The 27,545-nt window shown below is 41.3% G+C and overlaps 1 protein-coding gene and 1 pseudogene across 1 annotated transcript in view; one reads left to right on the forward strand and one right to left on the reverse strand.

Moving 5' to 3' along the window:
• The window catches only part of LOC120948551 (modifier of mdg4-like), a 99,830-nt gene extending 74,302 nt beyond the window's left edge, over positions 1-25,528 (forward strand). Inside the window, exon 7 of the transcript XR_005750965.2 lies at positions 25,418-25,528. The gene's annotated coding sequence lies outside the window, so the exon portion shown is untranslated. The remainder of the gene's footprint in view (positions 1-25,417) is intronic.
• Positions 11,658-15,489, reverse strand: LOC120948200 (uncharacterized protein K02A2.6-like; annotated as a pseudogene).
• Positions 25,529-27,545: the final 2,017 nt, after the last annotated feature.

Genomic DNA, 27,545 nt, shown 5'->3' on the forward strand with positions numbered 1-27,545 from the left:
TTTTGTATTGTGTTGTACGTAGCGTGCGCGCCAAAATTTTAAGAGTGCGCGGAGAGTGAATGTGTTTTTTTGGGGGTGGAGGATTGAGATACAGAGACAAATTTCGCTGCACATTAACACATACATTCTCACTGCACGGGTTGAACTGCGAATGCTCAGTTCTGAGAGAATATACTCGAGCGCTCGCGCATGAGTGCAAGCAAGCGCGGTATAGAGGATAGAGGGAGACAAACGATTATTTTGCTCCAAGCTTTCTACTTTTGTCCCGTTGGGTCGTCGTTCGAAGCCCATAGTCGCCCCGATACACTCACCGTGCACTCTCAAAATTTTGGCGCGCAGGCTACGTACAACACAATACAACATGTCGTTTTAACCGCGCGCATTGATCAAAGTGGCGATGGTTCAATCGGAACGCCGACACTCCAAGTCACAGATTTGATGTGAAGAAAAAGTCGACAACACACACATCGTCACATCGACATGGCGTCGATGGAAGTGATGATCTAAAAATAGATCTGTGTGGGAGATTGTGGTAGGGGAGAAGGACAAGAGTGGAGTATAGAGAATTCGGTGGAGGGGGAGGGGGGTGGGCGTAGAACAAGAACGTAAGCGTGAATCGCCGCGTGTGTGTGTACTAGTGATGGGAATAGTTCCGAAAATTGAGGAACGGAACGAACCTGTCAATCTGGAAAAAAAACGGAACGCGGAACGCAGGTTCAAGATAACCTGTCATGTTTACGCGTTTTTCAGTTGCTCACTTTATTTATGGATAACCTGAAAGTATTCATTTAATATTGTGTAACATCTTTTATTTGCAATAATCACACAGTTTCAATTCAAGCAAAGCGAAATAACAGTTTATTGAATGTGTAAAACTATTCTACTGCTAATTAATTAACTTAAGTTACCGCTATACAGTGCATTTTATATTAAAAGGTCGAGATATTTTGTTGTTTTTGTTTTAAACTAATATTGATCATTTTTCTCTTTTTTATTTTTCTAATTAATGATTTAAATTGGACATGTTTTGCAACCCACACTACACTTGTTGAATTAATATTTCTCAATAGAAGCAGCTAGCATCGAATCATCGGTAGACAACAAATACGTAGAGTGTTAAGTTGTTTCCGTAGGGTTGACATTGTACTTTACGATGCACTAACGGGGTTTCCATTTGTCCGGTAGTGCACTTTTATTGGTTATCAGAATAGCGCTATTCCACGGGTCGATAAACGGTGTTCAATAAATTATTGCAGAAGGCTTAACGTGTCGAGCACCCTATGTTTTTATTTGCACAAAAAAAATTACATGTAAACATTCAAGTGAGTTTATTGAATGCGCAACGAAACAGCTTAGCACCAAACACATAACAACTCATTGATCACCACAATCCAGACCAAATAACTCACCAATACTAATAACATCCATATGGCAAAAGAGGAGCAATTCATTCATTACATTTACCGCTAGCGCTGGATTGTCACTTCAAAATTTTGGCGATTAGCTTCTCACTTCATGACAAAGCTCTATCCTTTTCTAGCTTCATAGCGCTGGTGTTGTACCGTTATCTCTGAGATTGAGAGAATATGACTTGCGCTGTTATCAATCACATATATAGAATGTGTATGTGTATCCATACAGAAATCAGCAAAAGAGAAGAGAATAACGTTCTATACCGGATCGAAAAGAACGCTGAGAGAAACAGGTTCAGATTTCACCTGCTTCCTTTGTACGTACCAAATCGGCCCATCGTATGAAATAGAGCCGATGATCGAGCGTTCCCGAGCCGGATCGAAAGGAACGCTAAGAGAAACAGGTTCAAAATGATCCTGGATGCTTTGTTAACAGCAAATCGGCCCATCAAATCAAAGAGCAACTCTCTCCGTCGAGCGTTCTTGGCCGGATCGTAAAGAGCACTGAGAGCAACCAGTCCAGCACAGACTGCAGAGAACGCTGAGAGTAGCTGCTTCACATCGGATCGATGAGAACGTTGATAGCAGTCGGTTCAGTTCGGATCGCAAAGAACGGTGGGAGCAACAGGTTCAGTTTGAACCTGCTTGGGTTAAAAATAAGGATCGCTGTCTTGCATGTTGGAATGGATCGCACCTGGCAGGTTCGGAACGCAACGCGCATCACTAGTGTGTACACTCGAGAACTCATATTTTGCTCTTTCCTGGAACCCACATGTTCTACATTTTTCTGAATCTAGGCAACCAAAGTAGCATGGGGAATAGAAGCTACTTCATAAGCTACTCTTTTCGCTACTTTTCAGCGTTTTGAATAGCTTGGGAAATGGACGGAGTCCGCCATACGTAGGACTGACTTTCTTGCTATGCGGGGTAATCCGTAAGTCACTGAAAGCCTGAAGAAGAAGAAAAAGTACACAATCCGAGTACAGTGCAAGAACGAAAAGAGTATGCAACACAGTTGTACGCTTTATATCACCAGTTTTCTGATAGTGGTATGGTTTTTCTCGACGAAGTTAGCTTTAATGTCAGTGGTTAATTCACTTCATCACTGCAGCCCTTTCACTGTGTACGTGCATAAACTACACATGAGAGAATTACATTGTAACAAAAACATTTTATAATTTGGTAGCTAATTAAAAAACAAGTGTGAATTGTTTTCAAATACGAAAGCTTCTTCTTCTTAATAAAGTTCGTAGATTGAGGCCTCCTATACCATCCGCTTTTAGAAGGTATACAGGCCTATAATTTTACTCGAATGAAAGCACTCGAGACGAGCGGGAGGAAAATAGGTATCGTTTTCACCATTCGAATCGATTGAGGTTTCGTCGACATTTTTATTCTATCATCTGTGTGTTGGTTGAAGCAACCGGCGGTCGGAATGAGTGTAAACAAATGGATTTAGCACTTCTTTAAAATTTTCTCTCCATAATTTTGTTGGAAATGGGGTAAATATGAGGGATGAGAGTGTTTATAAATTAATGTTAAACCTAATTACAAACGTAGACATTGGCTTACATTGTGTGGTTTGATTTGCTCGTTCCCGACAGCTTGAGCTGTCGGCAGAAAATCCCTTGAATGTGCCTTCCTGTTAGAACAATACAGTACCGAATTTTACTTCATTTTTCGAATCTGTCGAAGGGATGCTCGAAGGGGAACGTCACTAGGAAAACAATAACAAAATAAATAAAATGAACGTACGAATGAATCTTCTCGAATGTCGAATGCAATATAATAGGCCTGATAATCAGAGGTTTGACTACCAGTTTTTGGAAGGGAAATCATCCATTCTTCTTTGATGTTCTGTTTCCTTGATGTTTATATTGTTATGGATTGGTGTATAATTAATAATTAAAACAAAATCACTGTAATTCATTTTTATTTAGCACAAAGCTTGGTACATCACAAAGCACGTGTAGTAAGTTTGGAGATGGTTACGGTCGCCATGTAATGTGATGAGCGTACATACGGTACTACTGATCAACGCGTACCATCGCGGTAGGTCAGTGTTTTGCCGACATGTATCGAGGTAGAATAACACTTTGTTCGAAGCGGACTTTTCGACACTTGATCGTCCAGGCGATCATAGAAACCTTTAGGAGGTTTCCCTTACTGGAAACGTCGGAGTTTAGAGGCCTTACCTTGGGTAGGGGGACATAACTAAACTCTTTAAATGAGAAGTCGATAGATGTTGGATGGGCATAGTCCTATGCTGACAGTCCGAACGAATCTGACTTGCCACGGTCGGAATTGGTTTTATTTATACTCAATGGGTTTCGTACATTTGGTTTTGGAATGTGTTTTTGTCCTAATTAAAGGTTATTGATATGAGGTGCAATTTATACTTTGTATCGGGGTAAGGTGTCTGTCATTATGTGCCTATGCTGCGCTTTTAGTGTTTTTACGAAGGTTCTGGAAAATATAAACTGTTCTAGCCAAAGAACGAGTGCGTTCGTCCATCATTGCCTACACTGCGCTTTTAGCAATAAGTTGCTATGCGTTCTCTGTTTATCCACTTTGCTGTAGTAACGCTGGAATTGCTTATGTTGCGCGTTTTGGTTGTTTTCGATAAATGTGTCTCAATGATTTTTTCTATGGACGGTATGGTCTGGGAATGTTGCTATGGTATGGATTGATTTGCTGATGTAATATAATGAATGTGTTGCAATAGTGTGATTTGGCTTTCCGAAGTGTGTTACAATGTGTCTATAGATGATTGTGTGTATTATAATAAGTTCTGTATAGCAGATATGCTACACACGTGTATTTCGACCGATCTCTCTATATCGTATTTCGGACAGCGCCTGACATCCCAAGAGATAACTGTTCTACATGTTTAGCTTAAACGCCTCGTGAACAGCTCAATTTAACACCATTGCCTCATATAAACGCTTGAAAACATGGGTGTTTGAGTGAACAACGATGTGTTGTAGCGTTGAAGTTTATGCCAGCATTTCGGTAGAACAAGAAGCTTGCAGTTTTATCTTCGGTGTACAACAACCAAAACACTGAGTAAGAAGAAATAAACGATCTATCCAGGGGTATCAGAATAGCGGGAAAACGCATGGACCAACAAAACAACATGAAAAGTGCTTTATAATACAGGGTTTTCCAATTGAGTTTAGACTAGCCGCATACTTTTTTTGAATTACTCGTACGTCCTAAATTCTGTACCAGTCAATCGTGTTTGTGTCGTAAAAGACCTCGGTGTCTTGCTTGACAGAGGCCTCACCTTCAGCCACTTCAGGTTATTGAGTTTTTAATTGGTTTTATACCACACAAGCATTTTGTTTTTATATGTCTGAAAGATGAGGATATACAATCTAAATCTCTTCTAACGGCTACATCGGAGGACACGTGATGAGTGCTATTGTATCGCGTAATATCTGTAGGGTATATATAGTGTATATCGTTCATAGCTATTACATTTTCATCTAAGTCCAGAGTTGTAAAGTTTTTTAGGTTTGGTATTACAGTGATATGGAATATTTCGAATCTCTCTTGCGAAACGATGACGTTTTCAATATGTACTATTATTTCTCCCCTAAATAACTCTTTGCTAGAAATTCGGGGGTGGTCTAGAATTATATACCCATCGGGTAACCTTGATTGTATCTTCTCGGAAATTTTCGTCGAGTCGAATATGCTAAGGGGCTGGACTCTAGGGGCTGGTGCCTTGAATACTGTGGTCACCTCTTTCTCTATTGTCAGTAAAGTCTCTGTGTCATTTTCGGGGTGTATTTTCGTGTGGAAGGTTGTTTCCCACACACCCCTTTTCAAGAGAAGCGTTCCTTCGTGGTCGAAGAATATACCAGCTTCTTCAACTGGTTTAACTGAAAGATTGTCTGTTAGTTTCCATGCGGCTTACAGGTTTATAATGCATAGATACCGGGCCATTATAAGGTTTTACGAGATGCTTCCTCCTTTTTGCAGGAGGAGTTTTTGCCCGTCTTTAGCGGGATAAACTTCTACTACCCGGCCCTTTAACCACCTACCCACGCGTTGTTCGTCTGGGCAGACGACTATGTCATCAGGTTGTATTGGGTCTGAGCGTTCTATCCACTTTTCTCGTTTGGCTAATGTTGGGAGGTACTCCTTCAACCAACGTTCCCAATAGTTTTGGGTGATAACGTGTGCCTTCTTCCAGTTGTTTCTGCTAGCTTCAGCTGCTGAAATCCCGGCTGGCGTAGGTTCGGCCTCTCCGGAACACCCTATCAAGAAGTGAAACGGTGTGAGAGGTTCGTCGTCTTCAGTTTCGAGGGGGATGTGAGTAAGAGGTCTATTATTGAGAATAAATTCGATCTCGATAAAGGCCGATCTTAATACTTCTTCTGGCATATTATCATTATTTGGCAGCAAGCTCTTGACCTCTCGGACCATTCTCTCCCATACACCTCCAAAGTGAGGCGCGGCCGGGGGATTGAAGTGCCATTTGATACCGTTGGTTGCACATCTTTCGATGAGTTCCGTTATTTGCCTGTTTGCCCCAACGAAGTTTGTACCATTGTCACTGTATATGTGACAAATCTTTCCACGCCTATGCTGCACATTTTTTAGGCACATTATGAAGGAATTTGTACTTAAGTCTTTAGCGATTTCTAAATGTATAGCGCGCGTTGTCATACACGTGAATACCGCTCCCCATCTTTTTTCTACCCTTCTTCCGATTGACACTGTCATGGGTCCAAAGTAATCTACACCTGTATGGGTGAAGGGTTTTTTGAACACAGCGGCTCGGCTTTCTGGAAGGGGGGCCATCATCGGGGCAATGGGACGTGCGCGTTCATTTTTGCAACGCTGGCATTTGCTGATCACGCTTCTTACCACGGCCCTAAGGTCGATTACCCAAAACCTTTGCCGGATTGCCGCAATAACTGCTTCCATCTTTTTATGCATGTAGCGTTCATGATAATGCTATCATGATCCATTCTGTCACGTGATGCCTCTTGGGTAATATTATGGGTTGTTTCACGTCATCGGAGAGGTAGCATATATTTGCTAATCGTCCCCTTGCTCGTAGTAGTCCTTCTATTACTTGTGGATTGAGATTCTTTATTGTGCTGTTTTTAGAGACTTGTCCATTGAGTGAAAGCTGAACTAAATCATCTTCGTATATCTCCCATTGTGCCTTTTGCAATAGGAGTTTTTCTGCTTTATCCAGGTTTTCCTTTTCTACTATCGGGGAAAATGCTAATCGCTTGACCTTGCTTTTCAAAAATTCTATATATTTTAAATTGATTGCCAGTGATCTCTTCAGTCTTAGCCAATTTGAACACCATTCGGTTTTTATAAAGTTGAATGTTCTCTTATCTATGGTTTTAATCATAAGATTTGGACGGATTTCTTCATGAGTAATGATTAGCTTGGGGTCCCTATATTCAATTTCCCTTTGTTTAAGAAATACTGGGCCATTCAGCCATATAGATTTTCTTGTAACTACCTTGGTTGCTTCGTCTGCAGGATTACTTTCGGAGGAGACCCACTTCCATTGACTAGCATTGGTAGTATCTAAAATCTCTCCAATTCTTACCGCCACAAATTGTTTGTACTTTTGTGGATCGGCATTGATCCATCCTAGGACGGTTTTGGAATCTGACCAATGATAGTCCCTATCAGTGGTAATTCTTAATTCCTCCTTAACAGTCTCGGCGAGTCTGACTCCGAGTACTGCTGCTTGAAGTTCCAGCTTAGGAATTCAGAGTGGTTTTATTGGTGCCACTCTCGTTTTTGCCGCCACTATGTTTACGTCAATCCCCTTTTCTGTTAATGTTCTTAAGTACACTACTGCTGCGAACGCTTTCTCCGAAGCGTCAACGAAAGTGTGTAACTCAGTTACTTCGATATTGCTAGCCACCGAGTAGCATCTAGGTATTTGTATGTGTTCTAGTTCCTTTATTCTTTCCTTCCATCTTTGCCATTGTTCCATTATGCGTTCTGGTACTGGGCTATCCCAATCCAGTTCTGTTTTCCAAATTTCTTGGATGATGACCTTCGCTTGCGTAGTATAGTTTGCCGCTAGCCCCAATGGATCATATATTTTCATCAAGTAGTCTAGCATTTCTCTTTTTGAAATTATGGAACACGGGGTATGCTTAAGCTTATACCTTAACACATCGTTTGTTTTGTCCCAGTATTGCCCCAAAATTTTCTCAAAATTCATATCTTTATTAGAGATGTGCAGCAGCTCTTGTTGTGAGGATTTATCATCTGGGATGCTTCTTATTACCTCCTGATAGTTAGAAACGAAATTAGAAATGCGCTCTATCATGTATGAGGCAAACCTCGTTAATAGTCTTGATTGCATCATTGACAGTCCGAAAACTATCAAGATAATCATCAACATAGTGGTTTTTTACTATTGCTTCCACTGCAGTGGGGTATTTGTCTTTATATTTTAAGGCGTTTTCATTTTTAACGAACTGGGCACAAGCAGGAGAGCATGTGGCACCGAAGGTCATGACGTTCATAACGTATACTTGGGGTCCGTTGCGTGGATTATCCCTGAATAAAAATCGTTGAGCCACTTGATCTTCTTTGCGGATCCGTATCTGATGGAACATCTCCTTGATGTCCCCTGAACAGGCGATAGGGTATTCGCGAAAGCGGATTAATACTCCAAAAATTGACGTAGTGGCGTCTGGTCCGGACAAGAGAGTAGAGTTAAGTGAAATCCCTTCGTTCTTTGCAGCTGCATCGAAAACCAGTCTTGGTTTTGGAGTTGGCTTATTTGGATTGATGACCATAAAATGGGGAATGTAATTGATCTTTGGATCTCTATTCAGCAATTCAAATGGTGTTAGTTTACGAGCGTAACCTTTCTGAACATAATCAGTAATTTGATTTTTATACCAGGTTTTCATCTCGTCATTACCTTTCATTTTCCGTTCTTGACTTTCGAGCCTTCTTAGCGCCTGTGCGTAGCTGCTTGGTAAGGATACATTGGGATCTTTCCAAAGTAGGCCAATCTCATACTAATTATTTGTATATTTCAGTGTGTCATTCATTACACTTAGGGCTCTTTCATGGTCCTTTGATTTTGGGGTGAATTTGGTTTCCCTTACGCCAAATTTTTCTGTTGAAAAAAACCTTTTCATCAGGTCCCTCATTGACTTTTCTTCCTCCTCTTTCTTATCCTGTATTGTGAAAAGATGTTGATTTTCTTTTGCATCACCATCTCTGCACTTTCCAAAAACGACCCAACCAATGCGTGTTTTGTGTACCACTGGTTCATTGGGCGCTCCTGATTTGGACTCCACAGCTTGCGTGTAATAAGCATGTGGAAGTCCTAACAGAATGGTGGGTTTAGCATTTTTGTAGCTTGAAATATTTACCGTCTTTAAGTGGGAAAATTTTCTCTTCAACACGTTTGCATTGATGCTTTGAGTGGGTAGGTCCAGTTCATTTACTGTCCTAATGTCCTTGACATAAAGCAGCCTGCCGTTTGGACCTCTGAGTTTCAGAGATACCGACGTGCTTGTATCCTCTACCTGGTTGCATCCATTTGTCCACGAAAGTGTTAACGGCTTCCTTGGGCCATGCAGATTTAGTTTCTGTCTTAGGCTTTCTGTCATGAGGCTCGTTGAGGATCCTGGGTCTATCAATGCAAATGTTTCGATGGAGTTGTTTTCGTTATAGACAGTTATTGGCAGAACTTGAAATAGGTATTGTTCCGAGTTTTGATGAAAATTTAAATGTGCTTTTGACGCCGCGCCCATTGAGTTGAATTTTTCTTCATGCAATATGGTATTGTGTCGTCGTCCACAACCATCCACTGTACACTGCGGCCTTGAGCGACAGTTAATGGCCGCATGGTTAGAGAATTTGCAGCAGTTAGTGCAAACGTTTTTCTCCTTCAGCATTTTCCATCGTTCGTTTACTGAGGCATTCTTTAGCTTGTAACAAGATATGGTTTCATGAGGACGGCTGCAAATTAGACAGCTTTTATTTGAAATTTGATGGCTGGCTGAATTTGGCTGAAGTTTGGTCCTCGCCGGTCTGTCTCTTTGACCACCTTCCATAGCAAGAAGTGTGATCGCCACGTCTTCTGTTGGTTTCAACCATTTGCTGAAATCTTTCAAGGTTTTGATTTTGTCACCTTCCTCGTTAAGTGAATCTCTGAGCCACCTGGTTTTAAGGTCCGGAGAGAGTTTTACGACCAGATCTGTAAGGAGCCTTTGGTCCATCAAGTACTCCGTTTGGTTCAACATGGTCATATTTTCCACCATGTTATTCAGTGCGTTACAGAACTCAATAATCGAAGATGGATTTTCCAAAGATGCCCGTTTAACCACCATAAGGTCTTTTAGTAAGGCGTTAAAAATGCTAACTGGGTTGCCATATAACCTCCCCAATCTTTCCAAGATTGCATCCACGTTACTTGGGTTCAACATCAACCCGCTAACGGATCGCAATGCATCTCCCTTAAGGTGAATTTGGAGCCGTGTAAGGTTTTCCAAATTCGTAAATTTTTCTGTTCGAGTGGTTTCTTCGAACAGTAGTTTAAAACGAGGCCATGTTCTATAATTGCCATAGAAATCCGGAAGTTTTAAAACTGTCTTCTTGTGTGGAGCAAAACCCAAGTTTGCCATTTTATTTACGTTTGTTGTAAGTGTCTGTAGGTCGTCTTGTAGGTGAGTTGTGTCGGATTGGTTATGTATTTCTTCATTTCTTAATTTGTCTTCTAGTCTTTCGATTTCCTTCTCACACCTTTCGTTTTCTTCTCTAGTTCTTTTTTCCGCTTCAGTTTTTTCTTTTAGTAGCCTCTCTGTTTGCATTAAGGCCTCCCTATTTCCCTTGCGTTCCTCAGCTATTGTGTAGCATTTTGGACACACATATTTTTTAACGGGACCTTCTAGCTTCAGACATTTGAGATGTAACCATCTGTCACACTCTATACAATTAACTTGTGTGTCCCACTCATCGGGGTTCTTGCATAGCTTGCAATTGCCTTTCGGGTTGCTTTTAAATATGATATCCATACTACTCACTTTGCGTAACCGGTGGATAAAGTAACTGGGCTGTCGCTGCCGATCTGGATGGGTGTCGTCGTGTCGTTGCTGCTCTTACAACGCCCCTGCTTGTCCTGCTCGAGGTCGTCTTCAGATGATCCCCCGCGGTGTCGTCAGTACCCCTGTCTTCTGGTCGCCTTCAGATCAGCTGCTTGGGTAGTATTGCCGCCACGCTTTTTCGTTGGATAATCGGGTCTTCCGGGGCGATGACCATTGGCTACCGATCACCGTATCAACACACGTTAATAAGCTGGACACGTACTACTCCACTAGTTCGCACTCTTATCAACACCTTTATGTTTGTGGTTTCCCGGAAATGCTAAAGCCGGATACGGTTTAGCTCGAAGATTTTTTTTTTGTATGCACGTCCCGTATTGTTACACTCCCCAACTGTTGATCTTTTCTTGATCCGCACATTTACTTGTGTTGTTGTAATTGGAGTACACTGCCGGTGCTTTACGGGAACGTCCGTAAACCGCGGTCGTTAGCGTCTTGTGGGTTTTACTACGTTCTCACTGCGAATGTGTGCCACACGCGTAATTGTTTACACTGCACTTTGTTACTAGTACGCTACGTAATGATTTTCGATCAGATGTTCTCAGGTCGTCCGTTTTTAAACGCCCTTTCTGAGGTTGCGTTTCACTGCACACACACACCCTTTTTGTTTTGTTTACAAACCTGTGGTACAACCGAAACGATATAGCGAACGTCGTTTTTTTACCACCGGTGTCTTTATTCAATCACAATATATCGATGATCGTACGGCGCCTTACTGAATTCTGTCTCTGTACCTTGGACTTCTTAAGCACTGTTTCAGGCGTTTTTTTTTTGCACTCGGTTGGTTTGTTGCACTTTACGTTTTTGGCTACTATTATACATTCGCGATGTTTTCCGCTTTTACGAACCTTCCTCCGTTGGAGCGCCGGTTGTTTTTCTCTATCGGTCAGGAATACGTTCGTCAAGATCGGAAGCTAACCTCCGACTTTTATGTTCCTGCCGACTCTGGGTTTCAAGATCGGAAGTTAACCTCCGACTTGTACGTTGCGAGGTCTCTACTAATCCTCTCTGGAGCCACCATATATTTTCCGCACCGAGTCTGAACTCGTTGGGAAGCGCCAAGACAGGACGATTTTACCGTCCGACTTGGCTTGGAACAGACAAACAACTTTGACAAACAAGTCTTTGAGTTCTTGTGCTTGAAAGTCGATTTATTCATGCTTATTCCTAACTTATATACTAATTTTCTGCTGATCGATCGCGATCAGCAGTTTTTATTTGGTCGATATTGTTTACATTAGATTTGCTTACAATTGTTTTCGTTCGGTCGGTCAGTTCCCAGGCCGTGATGACCTAATTATGCGGCGCTGTCATCAACACTTGTAAGAAAGTGACTAGAGCTTCTTCGAGCGTCTCAACCCCCGAATGAATTTTTCGAAGGCTTCTTTTCAACGTGTCCACAAATCTTTCAGCAAGACCGTTAGATTGTGGATGGTATGGAGCAATTCGAATATGTTGAATACCTTCACTAGTGCAGAACGTCAGGAATTCGTGGCTTGAAAACTGGGTGCCGTTGTCCGAAACGATTACTTCCGGAACTCCGAATGTTGCGAATGATTGCTTCAACATTTTGATCGTGGCTTTCGCTGTTGTTGTTTTGGTCATGTATACCTCAGGCCACTTGGAGTAGGGATCCGCTATGATCTGGAAGTAAACTCCATTTACCGGACTTGCGTAGTCGATATGGATCCTCGACCATGGTTTGGTAGGTACTGGCCAAGATTCCAACGTGGTCTTGGTGGGAGTCTTGCCAGCAGTCGAACACGGATTGCAGCGTTTTACGAAGTCCTCAATTTCGTTATCGATGCCAGGCCAGTACACAAAGCTTCGTGCAATTGCCTTCATCCGAACAATTCCCGGATGGCCTCGATGAAACTGTTGCAGGATCCTTCGTCGAAACTGGGCCGGAACGATGACTCTGTTGCCGAACATGACACATCTGTCAATCATGGTGAGCGATTCCCGTCGTAGAAAATACAGTTGAACTGCAGCGGAAAGGTTCTTGGAGCAGCTGGGCCATCCGTTGCGTATGTGTTGAGCAATAGATTGGAGTGTGGCGTCGGTTGTTGTAGCCTTTTGCAATGCTGCGAATGAAACAGGAACCTTTTCTGTTGTGTCAGCAAGAATGCTTACCAAATCTTTCTCAAAGCTCAGCGCAGCGATAACGTATTCTTCTTCGGGTTGGATGGTCTGGTCGATCAGTCGGGACAACAGATCTGCACATCCGAATTCGTTGGTGGATACATGCTGAATCTCGAAGTCGTAATTCAGCATCGTGAGAGCCCACCGTTGTAGTCGCTTCGCAGTGTGTAGGGGAATCCCCTTCTTAAAACCGAAGATGGAAAGTAGTGGCTTGTGGTCAGTCAGCAGTGTGAAATGGCGTCCCAACAAATACTTGTGGAATTTGGTCACTGCATAGACCAACGCAAGCGATTCCTTCTCTGGTTGTCCATAGTTACGCTCCGCGGGTGCGAGCGTCCTCGATGCGTGTTGTACTGCCTTCATGCTGCCATCAGGGAACTGGTGAAGGATGACTGCCCCGATGCCTGTGCTTGATGCATCCGCAGCCACGATGATTGGAAGCTTAGGGTCGTAATGCATTAGCAGCAGGTTTGATTGAAGCGTCCTTTTGAACTGGTCGAAAGCCTGTTGGCATGCCGATGTCCACTGCCATTTCACGTCCTTTTTCAACAGCTGGTCCATTGGATGCCGCAATTTGTGAATGTTGCGTACGAACCTACCGTAGAAGTTGACCGCACCCAGGTACGATCGAAGCTCGGGAACATTGGTTGGCGGTGGGAGTGCAGCGATAGCCTTCACTTTCTCGGGGTCTGGACGAATGCCTTGTTTGTCCACAATGTGCCCCAAATAGCCGAGTTGTGATTGAAAGAAATGACACTTCTCAGCCTTCACGTTGAAACCATACTCTTTGAGCCGCTGGAAGAGTAGGTTGAGTGACATTGCGTGTGAGCTGATGTCCTTTCCAAACACGATGACATCATCGATGAAAGAGCGGACACCAGGTATATCTGCTATCATTCCATCCACCACACGTTGGAATACGTCCGGCGCAGATTTCACTCCGGGAGCCATGCGATTGAACCGGAACAAACCTCGATGCGTGTTGATTGTGAGCAGCTTCTTGGAGTCGTCATCCACCTCAAGCTGCAGATACGCATCGGAAAGATCGACGATGCTGAAGACGGTGCTGCCGTTGAGTTGGGCGAAAATTTCCTCCGGCGTCGGAAGCGGATAGTGATTTGGTTCCACGCCTCGTTTAGCCCCGTCGAGTAGTCTGCACATATGCGCACTCGACCGTTAGGTTTGCGCACTGCCACGATGGGAGCAGCCCATTCGGAGAAATCGACAGGTTCGAGGATGCCCAATGATTGTAACCGTGTGAGTTCAGCATCGACCAATGGAATGGTGTTGAAAGGAACTGGGCGCTTTGGACAGAAAATAGGTTAAGCATTTGGTTTGAGAAAAAGCTTTACCTTCAATTTCCTGCAGTGTCCCAGTGAATCATTGAAAACATTTGCATGCTTTGCTCGAAATTCACTAATCTGCTGATCGATCGACTTCGTCGTTACTTGATTGCAAACGGAGTCGAGAGGAACTGACCACAGCTTGAACAAGTCAATCCAGTCGATACCGAGAAGGTTGAGGTTGGCAGTCGTCGTGACGAAACATCTGCCTCGAGCAGTTTTTCCGTTGATGCTGACGTCGCACTGGAACTCACCCATCAGATGAAGTGGTTTGCCCGACGCGTTGATTGCTTGGATCGTCGGTTTGATGATTGAAGGGTTACCCAAGTTGTTCCAGGTTTGCTTTGATATCACCGTGATATCGCTTGCTGTGTCCAGTTGGAGCCTGGTAGCCACGCCGTTGATCAAAGTATGCACGTACTTTCGGTTGCTGGAGCGGTTAGCAATGTGGTTCACGATGTGGTTCACGATGTATACTCCTCTAGCGTTGACTTTCCGAGGGTTGTTTTGTCTATTTGCTGGCTGATTCGTTTGCTGATTTGATGGCTGATTCGATGGTGACTGATTCGATTTTTTCTTTTCCCCTCCACCTGGAACTGTCTGCCGTTTGGAATAACAGCCGCAATAGCCTTCCTTGTGGCCAATTCGGTTGCACTGTTTGCACTGGTGCTCCGAAAATGGACAGTTCCGGACAAAATCCATTTGTCCGCATTGCCAACAAGGGGTGCGAGGCAGCTTACCTTCCGGTTTTGAAGTGTGTGGATGATGAAAACTTCCCTTCTTGTGGACAACGTGAACCGCTTGCTTCGAGCTTGACTGACGCTCAATCATCGATGTGTCCTCCATGAGATTAACGAGTCGTTGATATTCGTTAATCAAGGTCTGAAGATTCACGGGTGCTTCTGCTGTTTCACACTCAATCCGAGAAAGAAGCCTTGGTCGCGTGTCGGCGTAGGCATGACCCTTAAGGCCACTCACAAACACCAAGCACTTGAACTGATCGATGTTCATATTTTTGAAGTCGAAATCTTCGCATGAACGATTCACCTTCCCTGCGTAGCTAATGATGTCCTCCGCTTCAGATTTTTCTAGCTGGAGGCACTGGTACCGCTTGTTAAAAATGGAGGTGTGTGTGCCGAACATTTGCGATAGTATCTTGACGGTGCCAGCAAAATCGACGTCTTTGGGAAGCTTTGGCAAGATGAAGTTGACGTACCTGACGTGGGATGGTGTGTCCAACTTCTTTAACAGCAGGCGTACCTTGGCGGAATCGTCTAAATTCTTGGCATCCGATTCGAAAAGATCCGTATACCGGCTGTACCACTTTTCGAAAGTGATTCCATTTTCCGGGTCGAACGAAAATTCACTGATGTTGGTTGCCAAGGATTCGAGAGTTTGCTCCGTATTGTTCGGCTGTGCCAGCTTCTGCAGGAGTTCCGTCATCAAAAGGATTGCTTGCTGTAGTTCTGCCATCGCTTGTTTCGTTGTGCTTCAAAATTTCAAAATCCTCGTCGCCAAATTGATATGTCCGAACTACTCGGACTATTGCAAACAGGTTCTAGTTAAAGTTTTGTATTTGAAAGTCAACTTAAGAGTAAATCGGTGATGAGCTATCGGCTCCTTTTATACCGCATGGTTGCTATGCTTTCTATGTGTTGCTATGTGTTCCATTATCCCTGTGGTAACTGGGATCCAACATCCACCGTCGAGTCGCAAAACTTTTGTTGCACTATGCATGAGCTTCACTAGTTGTTCATCATTTTTCTGTTCTCTAGAAAAAATTTCGTAGCTATTTCTCGTGATTGCCTCTGTTTCCCCTATCCTTGAGAGTGCATCAGCTATCACATTGCTATCTCCCGTAATATAGCGTATATCAGAGGTATATTGGGAAATAAAATCTAGCTGGCGACTTTGTCGAGGTGATTTTTCCGATTTGGAAGTTAATGCTGAAATCAGCGATTAATGATCGGTATATACCGCAAAAGATCTGCCTTCAAGAAAATGTCTGAAATGTTTAATAGCGAGAACTATCGCAAGTAATTCGCGATCGTAAGTCGAGTATCTTGTTTCCGTTGGCGATAAGGTTTTTGAAAAGAACGCTAAATGTACTCGCTTGCCGTTTGTTGTCTGTTCGAGAACAGCGCCGACGGCGTAATTGGAGGCATCCGTTGAGACCGATAGTTTGGCATCACTGATGGGATGGGCCAGCAAGGTCGTTTTTTCAAGGTCTATTTTTATGGATTGCAATGCTTTCTCACATTCTTGAGACCATTCAAAAATCTTTTTTTTTTTTTTTGTTGCTATGCTCAGCTATTAGTTGGTGAATAGGACGCAGTTTTCCGAAACATTTTTAATAAACCGGTGGTAATAGTTCTACATTCCAACTATGCGTTGGGCCTGTTTAACTGTAGTTGGGGTCGGAAAATCTCTGATAGCAATTATTTTGCTTGGGCAAGGAATAATGCCCTCGGCCGTTATGCGGTGGCTGAGAAATTCTATCTCGCTTACCCCGAAACGGCACTTCGACGATTTTATCCTTACGCCGTTCTCTGAGAGACGCTTCAACACTATTCGAAGGTGTTCCACGTGTTTTTCCTTTGTTGGACTGGCAATAAGGATATCGTCTATATAAATGAAAACGAAATCTAAATCACTGAATATGGTGTTCATGAATCGCTGGAATGTCTGTCCAGCATTTCTAAGGCCGAACGGCATTCGAACAAATTCGAATAATCCGAACGGTGTGGTGATTGCAGTTTTGTGAATGTCCTCTTCTGCAACCGGAATCAGGTGGTAGGCTCTGATTATATCCAACTTTGAAAAAAATGTGCACCCGTTGAGGTTCATGGTGAAGTCCTGTACATGGGGAATTGGATATCGGTCTGGTGTGGTGATGGCATTGAGTCGGCGATAATCACCACACGGTCTCCAATCCTGATTCGATTTAGGCATCATATGTAGAGGTGACGAAACAGGTGATGATGACACACGGCAGATTCCTAGTTGCAACATCTGTTGAAACTCTGCCTGTGCAATTTTCTGTTTTGTGGGGTCCAGGCGCCGAGGCCTTGAGAAGGGAAGAGTCCCTTTGGTCTCGATGTGGTGTTGGACCAAATGACGCACTGGCTCATTGAAATTCGGAGGCTCCAGTAGATTTGAAAACTCTTCTAACACCTTCGTGAATGCGGAAGTTTCATGTGAAAAATGTTTAGGTGTAGGCGTGTCAACCTGAGCAATTCTCCCTTGAGCAGTAATGTGAGTAGACGAATCTACTAACTTGCGTCGCTTCAAGTCTACTGCGATATCATTACTAAAAAGAAAATCTGCTCCCAATATAGGTCGATTGACTGCAGCCACCATAAATATATGGCTAAAAACACGTCGTAATCCGAGGCTTACTCTTAGCAGCATCGTACCATACGTTGCAATGGCACTGCCGTTGGCTGCGGTGAGCATTGCCTCTGTTTTACGCGTTGCCTTTTCTATCATGGTGTGCGGAATTACAGACACATCAGCTCCTGTATCGACCAAAAATGTTAATTTGGACATTTCGTCCTCGATAAAAAGACGGGGCGAGAAGCTAATGTGAGCTCGCGGGACATCCGCTAGTTCACGCGAGTTCGTTAGTTTTTTTTGTTATTTTTGCTGAAGGTGCATGGTGCAACACATTTTTCGGCGTCTTTTCCAAACCGAAAATGGTACCAGCACATGCGCGACTGTGAGGTTGACCGAGCAGACTTGGAACGTTGCCTAGCACGACCACTTTGAGAGCGCGATGGGCTTCTTCCTCGCTCTTGAAAAGTCAATTTTTTAATTGCCTCGCGAAGCTCGCGGATTTCCGCCTTTAATTCAGAGGTGGTATTTTGTGTATCAAAGTCAGATTCACTCTTATTCTTTACCTCTGCTACCATTCCCACTTGAGCGCACTCCCACAGTCTGTCTGCGATCCGCAGCTGTTCTTCTTGTTCCTTTGTGTCAACTGCTATTAGTGCCGTTTCTATTGCTTTGGGCAACCTCGATTTCCATAGTTTCTGAATGAGGGCCGAACCTACCATACTCGAATCTCCTGCTAACTGCACCATATGGCGGAACAAGTCCGAAGGGGTCCTGTCACCAATCTCCACGTGATAGAGCAATTTTGTTAATCTTGCCTCTTCACTTTGAGTAACTCTTTTCAAAATATGATGTTTGAGTGAGGTGTAAGGGTTGTCCACATCGGGTTTTTTCAACACGTCAATCACTTTTACCAGTATTTGTTTCGGTAAAGCGCCCAACCAGTACGAATATTTTGTTCTTTCGCGAATGATTTTTGAAATTTCAAATTCTGCCTCAGCTTGGGCAAACCAAACGTCCGGTGCATCCTCCCAGAATTCAGGAAGCTTCATAGAAATTTTTTCGATCTCTGGTTGAGGTTCGCTGCGTCACGGCGAGCATGGTTGCGTTTTTGGCACTTTAGAAGGTTCCCCACTCACGGTAACCGAAACTTTACCACTCTGTTCATTCATAGTAAAAACTAAATCCTTTTCCCGTGACTTTTAACAGAGTAATCGTGTTTAAATGTTTCTCTTTTGGAAAATATAAAATTGGTCGAAAACCAAGAAATGTAAATTGAAAAAAAAAACGCAATAATGATAAAATAAATGAATGAATATTTAGAATAATACTAGTAATAATAATGATAGAGAAAAAAAAGACTATCCTAACTGAGATATAATATTTCCGGACACACCCAATCAACGATCATATAATAATTATATATATATATATATATATATATATATATATATATATATATATATATATATATATATATACATTTATATATATATATAAATATATATATATATATATATATATATATATATATATATATATATATATATATATATATATATATATATATATATATATATATATATATATATATATATATATATATATATATATATATATATATATATATATATATATATTTATATATATATATATATATAAATGTATATATATATATATATATATATATATATATATATATATATATATATATATATATATATATATATATATATATATATATATATATATATATATATATATATATATGTATATAGGCGTAGGCGCACCTTGTACGTCACGTTCGTTGTACACAGTGGCTGCACCGCGTGGCACGTTTCGTCCGAAGTTAAATTACACCACTGCACAATGGGCAGTTTAGAACAAATTGCGGGATAAAATTATTTTTGCAGAAATTGTTAGTTTTTATCGTTTGTAGTAAAGTATCATGATAGTAAATAACATTTTATTTGTAGTTCGCATCCATACCACCAGGTGGCGCTACATAAAATAGTGTTTTAAGGGATCTTTGCTTAGTTTCATTAATTTTGAGTGTGTTTTTTTTTCTTGTATTATTTGTTGCTAATAGTATAAACCATTTTAAAATATACTTTAATGTTCCATAATGAAGATTAAATGAATAATAATAATAATAATATATAAACAAAACATAATAATTTTGAATAAGATAATTTTTTCTGCTTTGTATAGGACAATTGTAGCTAATTCTCGTCACTTTTACTCACAGGTAGTACAAATATTAAAAAATTTACATACACAACTTAGGTGGATGCTATTACAAGCTCCTGACGTCTAGTTCACTTTTCTAAAGACATGAATAAAGGCATTTAAATAATTAGATAGAGCAGGTACATTGAAATAAAGTACTTCCCAAATTCGTAATGAAAAGCAGCACATATTGTTTGTCTTTGAATATTCATCCAATACTTTTCCAAGTGCTGTACTGCCTTCAGAAGGGGTAATAAAACTAAAAATCCTTCTTGGTTTTACAACTATCTGAAATAATCAAAATTGGACGATAGCTACAAACTAAGTATTTACTTCATTTGTAAAGTTAAACCCTGTCTTTGTTTTAGTGCGTGTAGCTACTGATATTGAACTGGTTAACGAATCAGAGGAATACAGCTCATTATACAAAATGTCCTTCTGGATGCATTTTCTTTCTTGCAAAATATTCTTTGTAGCATCTCCCCTCTATCCTTATATTTAGTTTGTCATGAGTTTTGGGAGTTTCTTCTCCCAAAACGCCAATAGATGCTACTGCATTCATAACGTTTTCCTGTTATGCGTATAATTTAAGAATTATTTTCCTTATATCCTTCTATAATCTGCAGTAGGACCAAAAGGTATTTGGTTATGATTTGCTTCATTATATTTAATAATAAAGTTAGGTTAGAATAGAAATTTACATATTAGATAAGTACATGATCTGAAACTAAAATACACAGCTTCGTAATGGAAATGAAAGTTGATCAAAAGCACGTAGAATATATTTTTGTAGAATACACTAATTACGCTGCACTAGGCATCTATGGAGCCACCTAGTTACGCATGTGTCTGTTTTTAGAAAAAGTTGATGTGAAAAAACTTCAATAATATTCGCGTTTGCAAACTTTCGCAGAATATTTCTTCACAGATTGATAGTATATATATTACAACTATGATGTGCCATGTATGAGACAACGCCACTCTACGCCACTTTTATAATGGCATCAAGTCAAAAATTAAAATGATGAAAATTTTCAGGAGGTTTCTTCAGTTATTATCGTATATTTTTGCATAAAATTAACTTAGCTCAAAATTTTTCATGTGTTTATAAAACTGACTAAATATCCTTTATAAAATGTCTAAACTTATCAAAATCGGTTAATATTTGAAAAAGTTACAAAGGTTCAAAGTTTTCCAAAAAAGTGAAGATTTTTCTGCGTTTTTTTAACAAATCTCGACTTTGAGAGGTGTTTTCTAGATAACCAGAACAGATAAAGAGCTCATATTTGGTATTTTTCTTAGTTTAACCCTTAGTATTAAAACCTATTATTCGGAATTGCGCTATTACAAAGTTGATTTTTTGAATTTCATCCCGGCAAATGCCCATTGTGCACTGGGTTGCGTCTTGTTCGACGTGGAATCGCGATGGCCGAACCGCGTGGGTGCGTCTTCTCCGACGGCTTATCGCGATGGCCGGACCGCGTGGTCCGTCCGTCTGGTGCAGATTCGCGATGGCTGCGCAGGGTGCCAGCGTCTAGTCCGACGTCACCGTGATGGTCTCGACGAAGCTGTATCTCGACGAAAGTGGGGAGACACTGGCTGTTTCAGCACACGAATCGCGATTGGCAGAATAACGACGGAACGGATCACTAGCGGAATCGAGTATCACTCGCGGCACAACTCTCACTGGCGTGCACGATAATCACTCGCGGGCACGAAAACGAGACAAACGAGAGCAAATAAGCACCGAGCTGAAAAAACTTTTTGTGTTTCACTTGTATCACGTCGGGGTCACCACTTGTTATATATTCTGTATACTTTTGTGATACGTTTATTGGCACGTGTGCTTTGGTTCAGTTGCGTGTGAGAAGTGGTCCGTCCCTAACTCGATCGACGCACTCGATCCTATCGTCTCTCTTCATTAGATCGGCGACCCGATCCTATCTTCGGCGCATCCGATCCTCTCTCGTAATCAGATCGACGCATCCGATCTTATCACCTAGCTAGATCCTAGTTCCTGGTTGATACGGTTTGGAACTATGCTAAGTGAGTGGAGTGGTTCCCGTGCCTGACGCATAGATGTCGCAACGATCACTACATATTAATGCCAATCGAAACAAAATAATTTTGAACGCATATGAACTAATTTTAAATATTTTTAAACAAAAGAAAAAAGTAGGTTGATTGGTAGAACTGAGCTACTTTAATCTACGCGACCGGATAGCTTTATGCCTTGTTTACATTTGTTGCGCGGCTGTTAAAATTTTGATAGTACGGTATGACAGGAGGCTAGGGTTTGCCATGCAGATCGAAGACCAAAATTGACTCAGTTATTTTAAACTGAGAAAAAGAAAAAAATATAGCGGGCTAGCCCAAAGTGTGTGGATTAGTGATGCGCGGTGCGTTTCAAACTTAAATTATCCTTAATTTTAACCCAAGTAAGTTCAAACTGAACCTGTTGCTCCCACCGTTCCTTGCGATCCGACCTGAATCGGCTGCTATGAACGATCTTATCGATCCGATCTGAACCGGCTGCTATCAGCGTTCTCTGCGATCTGTGCTGAACCGGTTGCTCTCAGTGCTCTTTGCGGTCCGACCTAGAACGCTCGACATTCTACTATCTTTGATTTGATGAGTCGGTTTGCTGTAAACAAATCATCCAGGTTCAATATGAACCCGTTTCTCTCAGCGTTCTTTTCGATCCGTTCTGGAACGCTCGATGATTTGCTCTCTTTCATACGATGGGCCGATTTGCCAAGTATAAAGGAAGCAGGTGAAATCTGAACCTGTTTCTCTCAGCGTTCTTTTATATTTGGTGTAAAACGTCGTTCTCTTTTCTTTTGCTGGTTCCTAGTATGGATACACATACATATTCTGTCCATGTGATTGATAACAGCCCAAGTCATACACTATCACAGAGATAACGGTACAACACCATCGCCATGAAGCCAGAAAAGGATAGAGATTTTTGGTGAGGTGAGAAGTTGATCGCCAAAATTTAAAAGGGAGAATCCTGTGCTATTGGTAAACGTAATGAATGAATTGCCTTTCTTCTGCCATGTACATCTTATGGGATTCTTGCGTTATTTTGACTGAATTGTGGCAATCAATAAATTGATATGTGTTGAGTGCTAAGCTGCTCGTTGCGCATGCATCTTCAATGAACACTCTTGAATTTTAAAATTAGATCTTTGTACGTGGTCGTGGACGTGTACCACAAGTTTGGCCTTCCGCAATAACTTATTGAACACCGTTTATTGGCCCGTGGAATAGCGCTATTCTTATAGACAATTATAGTGCACTCTCCGGTAGTGCACCGCAATGAAATTCGACTCTCTTCATCGCTGTAGTGTAATTAAATTTGTCTCTCCGGTAGTGCACCGTACAGTGTCATGTCAACCCTACGAAAACAGCTTAACACTATATGTATTTGTTATACGCTACCATGTAGTGTGTTATTTAAGTAAAGCATTTTTCTTTAAGTAGTATATTAGTTTTACTCATCCAATAAACTATTATTTAACTTGTTTGAATTGGAAATGTTTGATTATTGCACATATAAGATATTAAACAATATTCAATGGATACTTTTAAGTTATCTGAAAGCCACTGAAAAAAAGCTTAATCAGGGCAGCTTATCTTGAACCTGCGTTCCGCGTTCCGTTCTTTTTCTCCAGATTGGCAGGTTCGTTCCGTTCCTCAATTTTCGGAACTATTCGCATCATTAGTGTGGATGCCCAATAACAGTCTCGATTATCGTCGGCGGCTTACTAACACGTGGAGTATCTGGTTGAGGGTGTCTCCATCTTGGGACACCCTCGTGATCTTGTGGATGTCCCTGCGCGCTAAATTGGTACTTTCGACGACCGACGAGCGAACAATCTCTGCAGCGAACTGGGCCAATCTACTACCATTATCGTTGCTGTGCTCATGCATACTATGATAGTCAGTGTATTGGCGGTACATTGGCTCCCTGCCTACTTTGGCATTAAAGTCTTGAAGATGAGTCTTGTGATCGTCCCTTGAAGATGTTGAGATGATATGCACGTATAGATGATTTTTGCGAGGCGGCCGTAAAATAAGTCATTATCTTATACCTTTTTTATTTTAGTTGGGTTGTGAACATTTTTATTTGATTTTTTTTATGACGGCTTTTTACTAGCCGTATAACGCTTCTTGTGCTAACGGTTTGGGCGTGAACATTTATGAATTTCTGTTTATGAATTTGCCTCGTATGCGCAGGGTGCATAGCCAATCGTTTAAAGGCTTGAAATCTATGATTGCGGGATTCAGTCGGGGACCTACGGCGAAACCCGTTCCGAGTACTCGCGGTGGTGGCCGCTGTAATAAATGTCGTAGCATTGCTTACCACGCCTTTTGAGCGCATCGTTCCCTAGCCACCGAATCTCTCTCACAGAGAGCTACGAGGTCTGTTGACAAGTTTTCACATGTGGTTTAATGCAGTGTTGATAAACAAACAGCTGTCATAACGATGAAACGCAGGCGGATTAACCGGGACGATTTCACCAACAAACACAGAGCGGCACTAGAGTATGGATAAAGAATGATAATATGTAGGAGCGAGAATGAGGCTATAAGCATGAGCGAGAAAATTAGCGTAGTGGACATAAAGGCTGCGAACCCTTGCAAGACCGTTTCCATTTATCTTTGTGTTTTATGTAGTCGGGTTGAACATAAAAGTCACTTTAGACCGTACTTGAAAGTGTACGTGAGATTTTGTTTTTTGTTATTTGATTTTGTTGTGTTATATACTTGGCGTGGTTATCCGGACAACTAATGAATTCCGCAACCCCACGTGCATCAAAGCTGGTTACAACTGTATCGTTCGTTCGGTTCTGGAATATTCCACACAGGGAATATAAGGCTACGTATCGGTATACACGCTTAAATTCAGCATATTAATTATTATATCACAAATAATTTAGAGTTGTCAAACATGTGTGTGTTGTGTTGAGTTTTTACTGATAGTATTGACAATAGTTAAAAATAGAGTGAATATTGTGGGAATAAATCGATTGGTCCGATACGGTTCTTCTTCTTGTTGACTGTTCGTTGCTTTGGTGTTTTTTTACATGGGTGACTTCCAAGGCCTCTTCCCTAACCTCAAGTTTTGCCGCAGGGCATACGCTCGCTGGCATTTTATAGTCCTGTGGTAAACCAAGACGGGAGAAGCCAGCGTAGCCCTTCTGAAAGGAGCATACGCTGGAGGAAGCCGCTCCTAACATGGAGAATAGACGCTTCCAGGTAGAATTATAAAGATCCATCATCTATCCCCCTCTCAATTTAACCATGCAGCCCATCCGCCCAAGGGGTTGGGTTTCCCCGTATACCCAAGCTTGGATAATTGAGAGGCATGTTACCGTTCTGTACGACGGGGACGTATTGAGTAAGAGTAGGAGGAGGAGAGATTATGTTAACCTTCTAGAGGCTTCGAATCCACCCCCGTATCAGCGAGGTATTGCTACAATGCTGCCAACAGAACAATAATCATTACCTGATTTAATTTTTTCCTCTCACCACCCACTACACCATCGATGTTCGCTTTGACCGCTACAAAGGCGCCCGATTGGACTAGGTTCAAGTTTTGGAGCCGGATCGAGATCGTTATTGATGCCGAGGGCGAATATTCCAAATCATTTCAATAAATAGCATAGGAATCTGCTCTGTATACTAAAAACATATCCTAAATTCCAATTTTCCCAAAAATAAAATTCTTTTTCCGCAGCTGATTGTAAAATTTTCTCTATATAAATGTATATATATATATATATATATATATATGTATAAATATAAATGTATATTCTTCTTACTTTTGCAGTGAGTTTACAAAAAATTGAAATCGTCTCCGATGAAAAGCTGCATAAGTGCCCGGAATGTCGACGTACATTCTGCTCCATGAATGCTATGAAGCGACACCGGCAGGCCAAACATTTCGCTTTGCAGGATTCCTACGTATGTGCCATGTGTGAGGCTCGGTTCAAAACGAAATGGTCACTATCGACACACAAGTCAAAATACCATCGAGGTCAAACTACTACAGGGACAATCGAAGCAGAAAGGCATGTTGCGATCAAAACTACACCAAACCAGCTAAAAAAAAATGCAAGTGGGACAATTGTCACCCGTATTAAGACCCGTCGTTTATCATCGGAAGACTCGTAGATACATTATCAACAGGTTTTTTCTTGATATTTTACTTATACAGGATAAGTTATGAAAAAAGAAATGTAGTTTGTAAGTTAATAATAAGCTATATTCAATCGACCAGACCTGTTGTATATTTTGAACGAAACTTGAAATCGATGCTATAAAATATAAGAGAGAAAATATGCAACCGTATTTGACGTTGGAGTAGAGATACGTCCATGGTCATGTGTCCAATAAACTGTGTCATAACTTCATTCAAACCAATTTCTGTCGTATTTTCAAACAATAAATATTTGAATGATTAGCGCACTATCCAAGGAACAAACTCAACATGCTTTCTTGCTTAGCCAGCTTCGACGATCTGTTGGAAAAAACAGAATTTCATGTTGATTTTGTTCCTTGGGTTGCATTAGCTATTTGCCTTTTGGATATAGAGAAAGAAATGGCAAATGAAAATATATTGATCATCCAACTTATGTTTTCCACATCCAATTGACAGATTCATTTAGCCGTATTAGTTTTCGTGTGTTTAGGAACAATTCACATAGGGAAAGCGGGGCAAAATGGGCACCCTCTATTTAAGCATTATTTCACTACAAAGATACTTTCCAATGCTCAAAATGTATTCATTAGAGGGTTCTATGAACACCATGTAAGTTTCATAACCCTTACTTAACAAATGCAACCCAGCCCGTAAAGTCTTTTTAGGCCGTCCAAAAGGACAGAGGAGGCGTGGTAGGCCCAAATTGAGGTGGCAAGATGGCGTGGAGACGTCCGCCATTAAGGTCGGGATAACGGACTGGCAGACGAAGGCGCGAGACCGTGAGCGGTTTCGGACACTCCTGAGGCAGGCCAAGACCGCAAAGCGGTTGTAGCGCCGGATAAGTAAGTAAGTAACTTAACAAATAACCAAGAAAAATGCAAAATAAGGTTTAATAGCATATTGATCTAATTTTTGCCACTTCGAAAATAAGCTTAAACCAGTGTCACAGGGATGCGTTAAAGTTTTACATGATATATTTTTAAATATATGATATTTCTATAAAATTTGTCTGAAGAAAGCAAAGCGATTGAATGCGTATTTTTACTAATATAACAAAACATACAAAAATGTTTCACGTGGGGTAAAATGGGCAGTTACGCTTGAGGCAAAATGGGCAGATGCTTTTGACAAATGGCGGTTGGTGAGGCTATGGTGTTGTATTTGTCGCCTCAATAATGGTGACAGACACAGCTTGAAAAGTTTCGGTTTTGTAGATTAAAGCGTGTAAAAACTGTTTTAATTTCGATAACATATTTTTGGAAGAGTTTAAAGTGCTTTCTTGAACAGCAAAACAAAAGATAGAACGAAAATACATTTCATGAAACGGTGCGCAAAAGCATAGACCATTACCTAAGCGCAGTTGTTGTGGCCCATATTGCCCCAGTATTTTGACGTTTCACAGTTTGTTAACATATGCCCATTTTACCCAAGGTGGATTAACAATATCAGGTGGTGGATTAGGGCCTTTTGGGGGGTGGCCATAGTTGAGGGACTTTACGTCATTTTTGAACCGTTAACCATTGGTTTCCGCACACAAAGCTTAGCAAATAGAACAGATTTCTTTGTTATTATGTGCATTTTTGTGTGTTTATTGATTTTATCGAAAAAATGAGATTTATTAACAAAAAAATTGATGATTTGTTTATGCACGAAATTTAAAATCATGTGAGTAAGAGTTCTTACCTCACGTAAATTGTCCATGCGGCTCGTAGATAAAGAGGAAATAATATGAAAATTGAAAATAAAAAACGATTTC

This window comes from Anopheles coluzzii, chromosome X (genome assembly GCF_943734685.1).
Source record: "Anopheles coluzzii chromosome X, AcolN3, whole genome shotgun sequence".
Classification (NCBI taxonomy): domain Eukaryota; kingdom Metazoa; phylum Arthropoda; class Insecta; order Diptera; family Culicidae; genus Anopheles; species Anopheles coluzzii.